The sequence below is a fragment of the Hyperolius riggenbachi genome, chromosome 8, assembly GCF_040937935.1.
Source record: "Hyperolius riggenbachi isolate aHypRig1 chromosome 8, aHypRig1.pri, whole genome shotgun sequence".
NCBI classification, from domain to species: Eukaryota; Metazoa; Chordata; class Amphibia; order Anura; family Hyperoliidae; genus Hyperolius; species Hyperolius riggenbachi.
This window is the reverse complement of record NC_090653.1, coordinates 197,758,073-197,773,997: the sequence shown is the minus strand read 5'-3', so window position 1 is coordinate 197,773,997 and position 15,925 is coordinate 197,758,073. Positions and strand designations below refer to the sequence as shown.

The window sequence follows — 15,925 nt, the reverse complement described above, 5'->3', positions numbered from 1 at the left end:
ACCACAATCCAGAGGAAAGAAAACAAGGGCAAAACATTTTTTTCACCAAACGCAATCTTTCGATTCGATTTTAATGATAGAATTGTATCGAAAATTTGCCGTATATAAAGGCAATCGATAAGGAACGATTCTTTGGTCGATTGCTAAATAGGATAAAATCGATCCAAAGTTGGATTGTATGATCGAATTTGAAGAAAGAATCGTTCAGTAAATGTGAACAATCGATAATTGCCTTCCAATTAGTTACGATCATTCAAATTGCATCGAAAGATCTTATCTGATGAAAAAATTGTACCATTAATGTGCACCTTTACTCTGAAGAACCCAATGTTGAGTAGATGAATAAATCTCCTTGCCTCTTTGTGCAGTTCATATTTCTTTGTCCTTTTGTTGTCTTTTGTATAGCCCTTGGGAAGTCCTCCAAGGATTTATAATGCTCTTGGGTGTATTATATATGTTAATTCACCTAGTGACCTCTTTTCCAAGCTAAATAAGCCCATTGAGTCTAACATGTATTGGTATGTGAGACCTTCTTTCCCCTTGATTCATTTATTTGCCAGTCTTTGCACCTGTTGTAAACTTTCAATGTCCTACCTATTTTTTGGTGCCCAAAATTATATCCATTACTCTAGATGTAGCTTCATAAATGATTTATACAGATGGAGTAGTATTCTAGCATCTCATGGTTTTATTTCCTGTTTTATACATCCCAGAATTATTTTGCTTTTTTGGCAATCCATTTGTATTGGCTTTTGTTATTTAGAAAACTTAACAGATTAAGGCCCTTATTCAATTAATTTTTCTCATAACTTTTCTCCTAGGTGATATTTTTACAACGTATCGATAAAATATCTTTAAAGCCATGAGCAAGTAGTGTTCATCATGATCTGTTAATTATGATTATGCAAAATTTTGCATAAATGTTCGCAATTACGGCCATACATAATTGTATTTAAATCCCACTCTCATCTGCTGACACTCCCTTCTCCTCCTACTTGCAGCTGGTGATATATCACCTAACCCTGGGCCACAGCCTCTCCACATACAAACCTCCTCTCCCCACCTGCCTCGCACACCCCACAGCTCTCCTACTACTACTAACTTTATTCCCATATGTCACACCCCCAGTCTTCCCCCTCCCATAGCAGGTGCCTTGTGGAATGCCCATTCTGTTTGTAATAAACTGGAACACATCCATGACCTTTTTATCTCGCATGGCCTCACCTTTTTTGGAATTACTGAAACATGGCTACTCCCCTCAGACACTGTCTCACCTGCTGCACTGTCATATGGAGGCCTACAGTTCAGCCACACACCCAAACCTGGTAAAAAACATGGTGGGGGTGTAGGCATCATCCTTTCTCATAACTGTTCATTCAGCCCGTCCCTGCTGCCCCTTCTTTCAGCTTCTTATCCTTTGAAGCCCACTCAGTCCATGTCTACTCCCCCTTTCACCTCCACATCGCTGTAATTTATCGCCCCCCCCCCCCCCCCTCCTGTTCAACCAGTCTCTTCCTTGACCACTTCTCAGCACAGCTTCCTCTCTTCCTGTCCACTAACATTCCCTCAGTCATAGGGGACTTCAACGTCCCCAATGACACTAAATTATCCTGCGCCTCCAATTTCCTGTCACTTACCACCTCCCTTGACCTCACACTTTGGCCCACCACTGCAACCCATGCTGACGGCCACACACTTGACATAATCTTCACTAGTTGCTGTTCCCTATCCAAACTCATCAACTCTTCCCTCCCACTGTCTGATCATAACTTACTCAAATTCAACATCCTTCCATCAAGTCCCTACACATCCCCATGACACATTTCTGTACACAAGTTCCGCAACATTCACAATCTCCTCAACCTCCAAACACTATCAACCTCTCTGCATCCTCTACTTACTCTATCCTCTTTTACTGACCCCGAAATAGCAGCAGATCATTATAACATCACCTTAACTTCAGCCATTGACTCTGTGGCTCCCTCCTCCACGCTCTACCGACGCCAGGCCCTTCGACAACCCTGGCTTAACAAGGAGATCAAACTACCAAAACGCCACTCCCGGATAGCTGAACGGTGCTGGCGAACAAATAACTTGCCTGAGCATTTTCACAGTTACAAAGAGGCTTTGCACACACTCAGACAGGCCCTTACAGCAGCTAAACATTCATACTTCTCCTCACTAATCTCCTCACACTCCCACAACCCTAAACTACTCTTTGCTACATTCAACTCCCTCCTCCGACCCCCACCTCCACCTCCCACTCCCTGCATCTCTGCCGAGGACTTTGTCTCCTTCGTTAGTGATAAAATCACCAATATCCGAAAAAACTTTAACCAGCAGCCTCCTCTTTCAATACATACCACAAACATTACATCCTCCCTGACAACTTTCTCACCATTAACCGAATTCACTGTCTCCTCTCTCATCTCTAAATCACGTCCCACTACATGCCCTCTTGACCTCATGCCCTCTCACCTCATTACTCACTTATACTCTGCCATCTCACCTGCCTTAACCTCCCTCTTCAACCTTTCTCTCACCAGAGGCATCGTTCCATCCTCCTTCAAACAAGCCCTTAATTACGCCTATACTCAAAAAACCTTCGCTTGACCTCTCTACCCTGCCCAACTACCAACCTATTTCTCTCCTCCCCTTCTCTTCAAAACTACTTGAGCGCCATGTCTATACTGACTTAGTCCATCACCTCACTGCTAATTCTCTGTTTGATGACCTCCAATCTGGATTCCACCCCAGCCACTCAACCGAAACTGCCCTACTTAAAGTAACAAACGACCTGGCGACTGCTAAATCTAAAAGGCCTTTACTCTATTCTTATCCTCCTAGACCTCTCTTCTACTTTTGACACAGTGGACCACCCCCTACCTCTCCAAATCCTCTCATCCATGGGCATTCAGGGTCTTGCTCTCTCCTGGCTTTCCTCCTACCTCTCAGATAGGACTTTCAGAGTTGCCTACTCCTGCACCACCTCCTCTCCACGTTCCCTCACTGTTGGAGTTCCCCAAGGCTCAGTCCTCGGACCTCTCCTTTTCTCTATCTACACATATGGTCTTGGTCAACTCATAAGCTCCTTTGGTTTCCAATATCACCTATACGCTGACGATACCCAGATCTATATTTCAGCACCTGACTTGGACACCTTAACAGCTCGTGTTACAGACTGTCTCAATGCAATCGCCTCTTTCATGTCCTCCCATTTCCTGAATCTAAATATGGACAAGACTGAAATAGTAGTCTTCCCACCCCACAACTCATTCGAGTAGCTCGAATATTCGAGCTCTTTTTCAGCTATTCGAGCTCTGTATTCGAGCTCCGAATAGCTGGAGCTATTCGAATGGGCTATCCGAGTACACTCGAATAGCCCATTCACTATTCGAGCTATTCGAGCAACCCGGCGCTATTCAAGCTTGGTACCGAGCTCGAATAGCGTCATAGCCCAGATTGATGTCCTTAGAGCCAATCAGAGGGCTCCCAGGCCCTCTGACGGCAGCCAATCACAGAGGGGGACCCTGGCCAGCCCCTACCCTATAAATAGCGGCCGCCATGTTCCGTTTCTCCATGCTTGCCTGAGACTTGTACAGAGAGAGAGTTGCTCCTTTGTGCTTTGGCTTAGCAAGTGCTCTATTGTGATCATTTGCCTAGCGTTTTTGCTCACCTACACCTGCCATATACACCTATATTGTTGTTAGTTAGATAGACATTGTATTTTAGTTAGTAGCTTGTGTGTTACATTAGAGACAGGCAGCTGCTGCAAGCTTACAGGTTTAGGCCTCAGGGGGGCCTTGCCTCTGTGGGCAGCTGTCCTCTGTTTATTTCTCTCATCTATACCAGTATTTCTGCTGTCCTTTACTAATAGTATTGTAGTTATACTGTACTAGGAGTAGGACACTCACTGACTGTCACTGTTTATAGGCTACTAGCTAGCTCCTGCGTGTGTGCACTCACTCACTGTCTGTGTGTACACACACTCTATTTCCTTCTGATTACTGATAGATTATTGTTAGTTAGTTGTACTTACTTACTACTTACTCTTACTGTACCCGTAGGGACACTCACTGTCACTGTTCATATAGGCTACTAGCTCCTGCGTGTGCGCACTGCACTCACTGTCTGAGTGTACACACACAACACACACTCTATTTCCTTCTGATCGCTGATTGATTATCGTAATTAGTTAGTTCTACTTACTGTTACTACTTACTCTTACTGTACTAGGAGTCTAGGACACTCAGTCACTGTCCATAGGCTACTAGCTCCTGCGTGCGTGCACTCACTGTCTGAGTGTACACACACCCACACTCCATTTCCTTCTGATCGCTGATTGATTATCGTAATTAGTTAGTTGTACTTACTGTTACTGCTTACTCTTACTGTACTAGGAGTCTAGGACACTCAGTCACTGTGTTCATAGGCTACTAGCTCCTGCGTGCGTGCACTCACTGTCTGAGTGTACACACACCCACACTCCATTTCCTTCTGATCGCTGATTGATTATTGTAATTAGTTAGTTCTACTTACTGTTACTACTTACTCTTACTGTACTAGGAGTCTAGGACACTCAGTCACTGTGTTCATAGGCTACTAGCTCCTGCGTGCGTGCACTCACTGTCTGAGTGTACACACACCCACACTCCATTTCCTTCTGATCGCTGATTGATTATTGTAATTAGTTAGTTCTACTTACTGTTACTACTTACTCTTACTGTACTAGGAGTCTAGGACACTCAGTCACTGTGTTCATAGGCTACTAGCTCCTGCGTGCGTGCACTCACTGTCTGAGTGTACACACACCCACACTCCATTTCCTTCTGATCGCTGATTGATTATTGTAATTAGTTAGTTCTACTTACTGTTACTACTTACTCTTACTGTACTAGGAGTCTAGGACACTCAGTCACTGTGTTCATAGGCTACTAGCTCCTGCGTGCGTGCACTCACTGTCTGAGTGTACACACACCCACACTCCATTTCCTTCTGATCGCTGATTGATTATTGTAATTAGTTAGTTCTACTTACTGTTACTACTTACTCTTACTGTACTAGGAGTCTAGGACACTCAGTCACTGTGTTCATAGGCTACTAGCTCCTGCGTGCGTGCACTCACTGTCTGAGTGTACACACACAACACACACTCTATTTCCTTCTGATCGCTGATTGGTTATCGTAATTAGTTAGTTCTACTTACTGTTACTACTTACTCTTACTGTACTAGGAGTCTAGGACACTCAGTCACTGTCCATAGGCTACTAGCTCCTGCGTGCGTGCACTCACTGTCTGAGTGTACACACACTAAATTTACTTGTGATTACTACTGATTATTGTAACTGCTAGTTGTACTTCCTGACTGTTACTACTTACTTACTGTACTAGGGGACACTCACTCAGTCACCTCACCAACCAACCCACTCCATTAAAGTACCCCACTTTTCACCCGCCCTTTTACAAAACTTTTGTCTATACGCCCAAAACATTTAAGATGTCTGGAAGTGGCAGCCAGCGCGGTTTGGGCAAGGGGAAGGGCAGCAAGGGAATCAGGAGGAGAGGGAGCAGCATTGTGGCAAGCCGCGGCCGCGGGCGCGCCACCATGCACAGTTCCGCAGCAGCAGCAGCAGCGTCAGTGGCTAACATTCCTCCCATAGCCACTGGCCGTGGACGCCTTGGGCGCCGCCCAGCAGGAGCATCTGCAACTCACGCTGCAGAGACACAGCAGCAGCAGCGTGTAGCACCTGCTCCCATTTTCCTCCAGCCGGGTCGGAAACGTCCCATTGAGGAAAAGGATGCAGACACTGTGGTGCAACTCATGACGGAGGATGAGCAGCCCGCCATCAGCTCTGCATCCGAGGCCTCCACCCTCACCACCACCACCACCACCACCCCTGTTCGCAGCAGCCGCCCAGCAGGGCCTTGGGAGGAGGCCAGTTCACCGTCAGTTGGCGACCTGTCATTCAGCAGTCTTTTGACCCCAGGCATCATGAGTCAATTGTCTGCTGTTGTTGGCGATTTTGAGGAGGAGATGCTGATGGGCACTTTGGGGGATGAGGGATTGGACAGCAAGACTGTGGCGACAGTCAAGCAGCCCATCCATGCATCAGGAGAGGAGTTTGGGGGGTCCTCATCCCAGCAGGACATGTTTCAGGAGGGGGAGGATGATGATGACCCGGTGACAGACAGAGACTGGGTGCCACCACCTCCAGGGGATGTCGTCCTCAGCAGCTCTGAGGAGGAGGAGGAGGATGCTCTTGTGGGCCTTGCAAGGAGGCGCATCATTGCAAGCATTGGCAGCAGCAGTAGGCAGGTCCCACAGCCTGCTGGTGTCTCAGGCTCAGCAGCAGCAGCAGCAGCATCTGCCAGTACCACCACCAGCCGCACCCAAGCCCCCCAAGCCCCCCCCCCCCAACCACCACAGGGAGACAGGCAGCAGCGCTTCCATGCCGTAGGGGGATGTTTAAGTCACCAATCTGGCGATATTTCACCATGCCCACTGTGTACAGCAAGTACGCCACTTGCAACCACTGTCAGCGGAAGTTGAGCAGAGGTGCAGACCCCTTAAAGTTCTGCACCAGCTCGCTCATCAACCACCTTGCGGCTAAACATTTCCACCAGCATGAGGAGTTCCAGAGGCTGAAGGCATCTGGTGCTGGCAGTGGCACCACACCCATCACTGCACAGCCTTCAGCAGCAGCAGCAGCAACAGCAGCCACCCGCCCTCCTGCTTCTCCAGCAGCACCAGCAGGAGTGCGGAAACGCACTGCTCCTCCCCCCTCTGCAACTCCTGCCGCCGACACTGAGGCCTGTTCTGGCAGCCAGTCCTCAGTGGCCTCCTCTGCTGTGTCTGCTGATTCCCGTGTCAGCAAAAGGCCACGCCAGAGCCTTTTGAGCGAGTCCTTCCAGGGGGTGGTTAGGGCTCTGCCTCCCAGCAGCCGTCGCGTGCGGCAGCTGAACGGCTTGCTGGCACGGGCCATGTGCTCCCAACTCCTGCCGTACACGCTCGTGCAGGAGGGGAGCGACATTCGTGCGCTGCTTGCTTGCGCAGCCCCAGACTGGCAGCTCCCCAGCAGACACTTCTTTGCCCGCAAGGCCATTCCTGCACTGCACCGCTTTGTGATGGCCAATGTGGAGCGAGGGCTGGAGCACGCGGTTGGTGAAAGGGTCCACGTCACCATGGACTCCTGGAGCAGCCGCTTCGGGACAGGCCGCTACCTGTCCTTCACTGTCCACTGGGTCAGCTTGGTGGAAGGGGGTGAGGATGGGAGAGCAGCAGCGGGCACAGCAGCAGCAGCAACACAGTGGGTGGTGCCACCCCGCAGGGTCAGGGGAACTGCAGCAGGTTCCTCCGATCCTCTGCCATCCTCCGGCACACCTGGCCAAACCCCCCGCCTCAGCAGCAGCGTGAAGGCCCGCCACTGCCAAGCGCTGCTGCACTTGGTCAGCCTTGGGAAGACCAAGCTGACGGCAACCCATGTGTTGGCCAAACTCCAGGAGCAGGAGAGGATTTGGCTGACCCCCAGAGGCCTCAGAGTCGGAGAGGTGGTGGCCGACAATGGGGCCAATCTGGTTGCCGCAATAGACAGGGGAAACCTGACCCACATCCCCTGTCTTGCCCACGTGCTGAACCTGGTGGTGCAGAAGTTCCTGCGCACCTACCAGGGGATGGGCGAACTGCTGGAAACGGCAAGGAATGTTGTGCGTCACTTCCGGCGCTCGGCTGCAGCCTGTGCGAGCCTGGAAGACGTGCAAAAGGAGCTGGATCTGCCACGCCATCGGCTGATCCTTGACGTTCCGACTCGCTGGAACTCCACCCTGGCGATGTTGGAGCGTCTGGTTGAACAGAGGCACGCTGTCAAACAGTACCTTGCCCTGGCCACTGTTTCCGCAGCTCAGAGAAGGGACAAGACCAGCAACATCCCGTCCATCGTCCCCGATGATGACTGGAGGCACATGCAGCAGGTGTGCTTTGTGCTGGCTCCCTTCCTGCAGGCCACAAACATGGTGAGCAGGGACCATGCTATGGTCTGCGACTGGGTGCCCCTGGTTTCTCTGCTGAACAGGGCCCTCGATGCTTTGCTGGAACAGGGAGCGGCAGCCTTGGACCAGCAGGAGCGGCAACCATCTGCGCAGTCCACCTCTGAGGGGGAGGAGGAGGAGGACTTGGTGGAGGTCCCTGACCTGGCTGCTGATGAGGGGGATCAGCACAGCGCAGCTGAGTTGGTGCGGGGGTGGAGAGAGGATGAGGCGGCAGAGGAGGAGGATGAGGACAGCACTGACGTCGATGTGCCAGCAGACGTGGCCCGCCTCTTCCCAATGGCAGCGCACATGCTGACGTGCCTGCGCAGGGACCCCAGGGTGATCCAGATGAAGCAGAGGGAGGACATCTGGATCAGCATGATGTTGGACCCACGCCTCAAGGGGAAGTTGAGCCAGTTCCTGCCGCCTGCAGGAGGAGACCCAGCGCAACAAATAAGGAGCTTGCAGCAGGCCCTTGTTGAGCGCTTGGAGGAAGCCTTCCCCCAGCCTTCCACCCCCACTGTCCAGCAGCCAGCACAGAGGCAGCAGCAGGTGCCTGCATCCAGCAGCAGCAAGCGCCCCACAGACCTGCTGTCTCTCAGCCACGAACTATACAGGACTGTAGAGGCTCCGGCAGCAGTGACTAGAGAGGAGATGCATGCAGCAGCATCCTCCTCCGGTCACAGCCAGCGCCTGACCCGCATGGTGGCTGACTACATGGGGTCGTACAGCGGGCTTGACAGCGATGCCCCTGTTGATCCCATGGAGTATTGGGTCAAGCGCATGGAGATCTGGAGCGAGCTGGCGCAGTACGCCCCGGAAGTGCTGTCCTGCCCCCCTTCCAGCGTGCTGTCCGAGCGCTGCTTCAGTGCAGCTGGTGGCGTGGTCACCGAGAAACGCTCACGTCTGTCTCACAAGTCTGTGGACAGACTGACGTTTCTCAAGATGAACCAGGCGTGGGTGGAAGGCGAGTTCCTGGCCCCTGTTGTCGGCGAGAGGGGGACATGAACTGGCTGCCGGAACCATCGTTAATGTGCCTTACCACCCTTTACCACCTCCTGGCTCCTGCTCACTAAGCCAGCCTGGTTCACTTTGACTATTACGTCGCCTGCAGCCACACATTTTACACCTACAGTGGGCTGCTGTGTACTGCCCTTCTGCTGTCTGTCTGTGTTTCCCACTGCCAGGGTACACAGAATTACCTTCTTCTGCTGCCACTCTGCCACCAGCTATTACGTCAAACAATAGCTATATTGGTTGCAAAACCAAAAACCAAAAAACCATAAAAAAAAAAAAAAGGTTTAATTTTTCTGAGGTGCCCGGGTTGAAAACTGTGTTGTCCCAGTTGTGTATTGGACACAATGTGGGCTGCACGACCGCTGTCTGGGACCTCCTGTTGTGTTTATTTACAGCCCTGGTATCACCGCTAGGTACCAGGGCTATTATGTCACGCTGCCTACCTGCTGCCACACTCACACTACTCCTCCATACCTCCTCCTGCTGCTGCTGCTGCTGTCTGTCTGTGTTTCCCACTGCCAGGGTACACAGATGATTTACCTTCTGCTGCCACTCTGCCACCAGCTATTACGTCAAACAATAGCTGCTCGCCTACTCCTCCATTCCTCCTCCTGCTGCTGCTGTCTGTCTGTGTTTCCCACTGCCAGGGTACACAGAATTACCTTCTTCTGCTGCCACTCTGCCACCAGCTATTACGTCAAACAATAGCTATATTGGTTGCAAAACCAAAACCAAACAAACCATTAAAAAAAAAAAAAAGGTTTAATTTTTCTGAGGTGCCCGGGTTGAAAACTGTGTTGTCCCAGTTGTGTATTGGACACAATGTGGGCTGCACGACCGCTGTCTGGGACCTCCTGTTGTGTTTATTTACAGCCCTGGTATCACCGCTAGGTACCAGGGCTATTATGTCACGCTGCCTACCTGCTGCCACACTCACACTGCTCCTCCATATCTCCTCCTGCTGCTGCTGCTGCTGTCTGTCTGTGTTTCCCACTGCCAGGGTACACAGATGATTTACCTTCTGCTGCCACTCTGCCACCAGCTATTACGTCAAACAATAGCTGCTCGCCTACTCCTCCATTCCTCCTCCTGCTGCTGCTGTCTGTCTGTGTTTCCCACTGCCAGGGTACACAGAATTACCTTCTTCTGCTGCCACTCTGCCACCAGCTATTACGTCAAACAATAGCTATATTGGTTGCAAAACCAAAACCAAACAAACCATTAAAAAAAAAAAAAAAGGTTTAATTTTTCTGAGGTGCCCGGGTTGAAAACTGTGTTGTCCCAGTTGTGTATTGGACACAATGTGGGCTGCACCACCGCTGTCTGGGACCTCCTGTTGTGTTTATTTACAGCCCTGGTATCACCGCTAGGTACCAGGGCTATTATGTCACGCTGCCTACCTGCTGCCACACTCACACTGCTCCTCCATACCTCCTCCTGCTGCTGCTGCTGCTGTCTGTCTGTGTTTCCCACTGCCAGGGTACACAGATGATTTACCTTCTGCTGCCACTCTGCCACCAGCTATTACGTCAAACAATAGCTGCTCGCCTACTCCTCCATTCCTCCTCCTGCTGCTGCTGTCTGTCTGTGTTTCCCACTGCCAGGGTACACAGAATTACCTTCTTCTGCTGCCACTCTGCCACCAGCTATTACGTCAAACAATAGCTATATTGGTTGCAAAACCAAAACCAAACAAACCATTAAAAAAAAAAAAAAAGGTTTAATTTTTCTGAGGTGCCCGGGTTGAAAACTGTGTTGTCCCAGTTGTGTATTGGACACAATGTGGGCTGCACGACCGCTGTCTGGGACCTCCTGTTGTGTTTATTTACAGCCCTGGTATCACCGCTAGGTACCAGGGCTATTATGTCACGCTGCCTACCTGCTGCCACACTCACACTGCTCCTCCATACCTCCTCCTGCTGCTGCTGCTGCTGTCTGTCTGTGTTTCCCACTGCCAGGGTACACAGATGATTTACCTTCTGCTGCCACTCTGCCACCAGCTATTACGTCAAACAATAGCTGCTCGCCTACTCCTCCATTCCTCCTCCTGCTGCTGCTGTCTGTCTGTGTTTCCCACTGCCAGGGTACACAGAATTACCTTCTGCTGCCACTCTGCCACCAGCTATTACGTCAAACAATAGCTATATTGGTTGCAAAACCAAAACCAAACAAACCATTAAAAAAAAAAAAAAAAAAAGGTTTAATTTTTCTGAGGTGCCCAGGTTGAAAACTGTGTTGTCCCAGTTGTGTATTGGACACAATGTGGGCTGCACGACCGCTGTCTGGGACCTCCTGTTGTGTTTATTTACAGCCCTGGTATCACCGCTAGGTACCAGGGCTATTATGTCACGGCGAGCTGCCTGCCTCATTGCCACACACTCATCCTCCTCCTCCTGCTGCTGAATTTACCTCCTGCTGTCTTTGTGTTTCCACTGCCAGGGAGCACATACAATGGCGCTTCCAACATGCGTGCGCCCACCAGCTATTTGTTACGCTCAAAAATAGCTGCATTTCTTTAAAAAAAAAAATTGAAAAGAGAAATACGTGAAGAAGAAGAAGACGATATTGAAAAAGAAGGAGAAGGAGAAGATGAAGATGAAGAAGATGATGAAGAAGAAGATGAAAAAGAAGAAGATGAAAAAGAAGAAGATGAAAAAGAAGAAGATGAAAAAGAAGAAGATGAAGAAGATGAAGAAGAAGAAGAAGAAGAAGAAGAAGATGAAGATGAAGATGAAGATGAAGATGAAGATGAAGATGAAGATGAAGATGAAGATGAAGATGAAGAAGAAGAAGAAGAAGAAGAAGAAGAAGAAGAAGAAGAAGATGAAGAAGATGAAGAAGAAGAAGATGAAAAAGAAGAAGAAGAAGAAGAAGATGAAAAAGAAGAAGAAGAAGATGAAGAAGAAGATGAAGAAGAAGAAGATGAAAAAGAAGAAGATGAAAAAGAAGAAGATGAAAAAGAAGAAGATGAAGAAGAAGAAGATGAAGAAGAAGAAGAAGAAGAAGAAGAAGAAGAAGAAGAAGAAGAAGAAGAAGAAGAAGAAGAAGAAGAAGAAGATGAAGATGAAGATGAAGATGAAGAAGAAGAAGAAGAAGAAGAAGAAGAAGAAGAAGTATATACAGTAACACTACTGAACAAAATTAAGGACACAACTTCTCTTTCCACATTTTTTTTAAAGGAACATCCCCACATAATCACTTGCTGTTGTTACTTGGAAAAAAAGATGTTTCTTGCATCATTCACCCTCAAAACAAGTGTTGGAAGCTATTTAAGGCCAATTCGAATAGTCAGCTCGAATAGTGAGCTCGAATACCGACTCGAATAGTGAGCTCGAAGTCCGAGGTCGAATCGAATAGTAAAAATTATTCGACTCGAATATTCGACTGACCTCGAATAATTTACTATTCGAATTCGACCAAACTCGAATTTTAAAAAGGGGTATTTGAGCATCACTAGATGGCACCTCCATAACACCTGTCCCCCAGGCCCGCTGTCTAGGTGTAATTTTGGACTCAAGTCTCTCCTTCAAACTACACATTGACAAACTATCCTCCTCTTGTCGCCTCCACCTAAAAAAACATCTCCAGAATCTGCCCTTTTCTAACACAGTAAACTACCAAACTTCTGGTGCACACCCTGATTATTTCCAGACTAGACTATTGCAACTCTCTGCTCTGCAGCCTCCCTGCCAACCGTTTAGCCCCGCTAGAGTCTATCATGAACTCTGCTGCACAACTCATCCACCTCTCCTCCCGCTTCTCCAGCCCAATCCCCCTCTGTCAGTCCCTCCACTGGCTGCCAGTCACACAAAGGATACAATTTAAAATTCTTACTCTCGCCTACAAAGCTCTCCACAACATAGCTCCTTCCTATCTAAATAAACTTATTTCGAGATACCATCCTACACGTAATCCCCGCTCTGCTAACGATATCCTTCTGTCTTCTTCCCTGATCACCTCTTTCCACTCCCACTTGCAAGATGTCTCCCGATCCTCTCCCCTCCTCTGGAACACTCTCCCTCAACACATTCGCCACTCACCCACACTTACTCTTTTTAGGCGCAATCTGAAAACTCACCTCTTCAGACAAGCATACTCTCCTACCTAGGACCCTGCCCACTAACCACCATTCTACCACTCCACACACAGCTTCCCTTATCTACTGTCCTATACCTTAAATGTTTAGACTGTAAGGCCTTTTGGCCAGGGTTCTCTTCCCCTTTTCTCTCACAATGCGGTGTACATTGTTAGAATTTAAGTATTATATGATTGAATTCGTAGGCCTCAGTTACTTTAACTGAGTTTAGTTAAAAGACTTGATTTTCAGAGTCTCCCTTTAAGCAGCATTTCTAGAAACACTGGAACATGATTTTGTGTCTTACACAAAACCAGCCAAGGTTAAAGAGTTTATCTAGGCCCGATGGGCAGACATTGAGGCAGTCTTTTCTGTACACATCAAGTGTTTGCATATTTCGTGAAGGAAAGCAAGAGTCCAGTACATTAAATAATGTTCTTCTTAGAACTAGAGAACTAGGTGATAGTTTGTGCATGCGCTGTAAAGACCGTGCCTGTCATTATATCACAGACTTTTATCAGCCAATAGCAGGTGATGAGTTATTGATACGTCCCTGTTCAGATGATGTCACATTTAACTCTTTAGTGGTCGGTATTAAAGTAGCCGATGGGCTCCAGAGAGCCACTTCTGACTTCTGACTGCTGGCTGATGACTTATTCCTACTTTTATTTGTAATATGTCTTGTCATATTATTTAACTGTATGCTGTATATAGGCCTAAGTTCCACGTAGTATAGATGTAACATAAGAGAGGCCTGATCTAGCTATTAGAGATAGATCGAGTATGCAAGGTAACGCAACGAGGACTTACTACAGACCAATTGCTTCGGTGAGATGTAACAACCTGTAGAGATAAGCATCTGTATATCTGTTTACTGAATAAACTCCTCAAACTGTGAGAACGCCTAAGAAGTTCTATCTCCTATGCTGTTGCTGTGATGAGAGTCGAGTTATCACACTTCCTGTGATATGGTGCCGAACGAAGGTGTAGTGTTGTTGCCAACAGCAACCAGCGTATAGATTCTTACATACATACCCCCCACCTCTTGTAAAACATGTAGTTAATTTGTTCACTGTATTAGCTGTTATACCCTCTTGTCTTGTATCAAGTGTTGTGTTGTATACTCTGTATTGTTATACCTTGTATGCTATTGTACAATGCCACGGAAAATGCTGGCGCGATATAAATTTAAAATAATAATAATTACAATTTGGACATTCAATTGATTTTGTGTAATTAAATCATAATAATTAACTGTTAATGGTGGTAGTAATGTGACAGAGTATACCAATCCCATCTAATCTGCTTCCCGTTAACATTAGCAGGAAGTACGGTGAGCAGACTGACAATAAAGATTGGTCGCACAACTGCCGACAATATGTAATGTGACAATCACTCACCAATGCCGTATTACTAGGCCACTGTTGCCATGCAGGTCTCGTGCACTAGAGACTTCTGGAGGCAGATTCACTGTGTGCGTAGTAAACGTTTAAGATTGGTTGGAGGTGCCCATACATGTACAATCCTGATTGTATGTACAATCGGTAAACTAAAAACATTGATTTCACGCTGGAAATCGGGCAATTTCACTGCCACCACTCTCTCATGTTCAGGGAGGAAAGAGCCTCCCGCTAGCTATACCTAGAAGGAAGAAAACGGTTATTTACAACCTAACTAGCAAAACGACAATTTATAAGAAAATAATAAAACAATGCGGTAGTATGACTCTCCAGAGGGCAGATTCTTTGTAGCAATAATCAGATGACCAGAGCAGGCATAAGACTGAATGATAAAATCGTTTGTTTTATTCTAAAACTACATACACACAGCATACTTTAGCCTGCAGATAAATATATCTGTCCGGCAGAACAGATTGGTTTGATAGAAAGAGAGTAGATATGAAAGAGAAACAGAATGTCTTAAAATACAGTTCAAATACTGTTATTGGTAGTCCATGCGGCAATCGCAAGTCTTTGGAGAAAGTCCAGGATAGCCGCTTGCCAAAGAGGCCAAGAGGCCCTTTTGTGTGAAATAATCCAAGGGATTTTTGCCAGTGTCCAGCTGGCTGTCAGATGTTATTTGACAAAGCTTTCAGATGATGGACTTTGGACCTTCGACAACCTGGGCCCAGTTAAGTTATACCCCTCACTTGAGCAAGGAGGAGTTAGGGCGGGGATCACACACCTCTTTGGAACCTGAGATGAACCAGCTCCTTCTCATGAATACCGAAATATAACTAAATCAGGTTAGGTGTTGTATCTCCAAAACCGAACAGGGAATAGTAGGAATAAGTAAAAAAATATAATTTTTGGACTTGTAGTTTAAAAAAAATCCAAAGGAAACATGTTTTAAAACTCAGAAAAATTACAGTTTAAAAAAACATTTTTCTTTGCATTTTTAAAATCAAGTTTCTCAAAAACTACAAGGGCCCATATGCAGTTCACTGTTTCTCTTAAAGAGAATCTGTAAAATTCTTACAATAAAAAGCATACCATTCTATTCATTATGTTCTCCTGGGCCCCTCTGTGCTGTTTCTGCCACTCCCTGCTGCAATCCTGGCTTGTAATTGCCATTTTTTAGGCAGTGTTTACAGACAAAAGACATGGCTTCTTACTAGAGTGTGATAGGCTTGAGAGTAGCTCAGTCTCTGACTCATACAGAGCTTGGAGAGGGTGTGTATAGCTTCTGCCAATGACAAGCAATGACATTCCACACATTTCAGCCTCAGCTGACAGAGCCGACAGAAGATTAGACCATATAACAGAGATAACACAGCCACTGTGCAACTAAAAAAAGGCTGCAGTAGCA

General features: G+C 47.5%; 1 protein-coding gene across 1 annotated transcript in view; it reads right to left on the bottom strand.

Moving 5' to 3' along the window:
- The window catches only part of CNGA2 (cyclic nucleotide gated channel subunit alpha 2), a 117,283-nt gene that overhangs the window by 5,728 nt on the left and 95,630 nt on the right, over window positions 1-15,925 (bottom strand). The window lies entirely within an intron of this gene.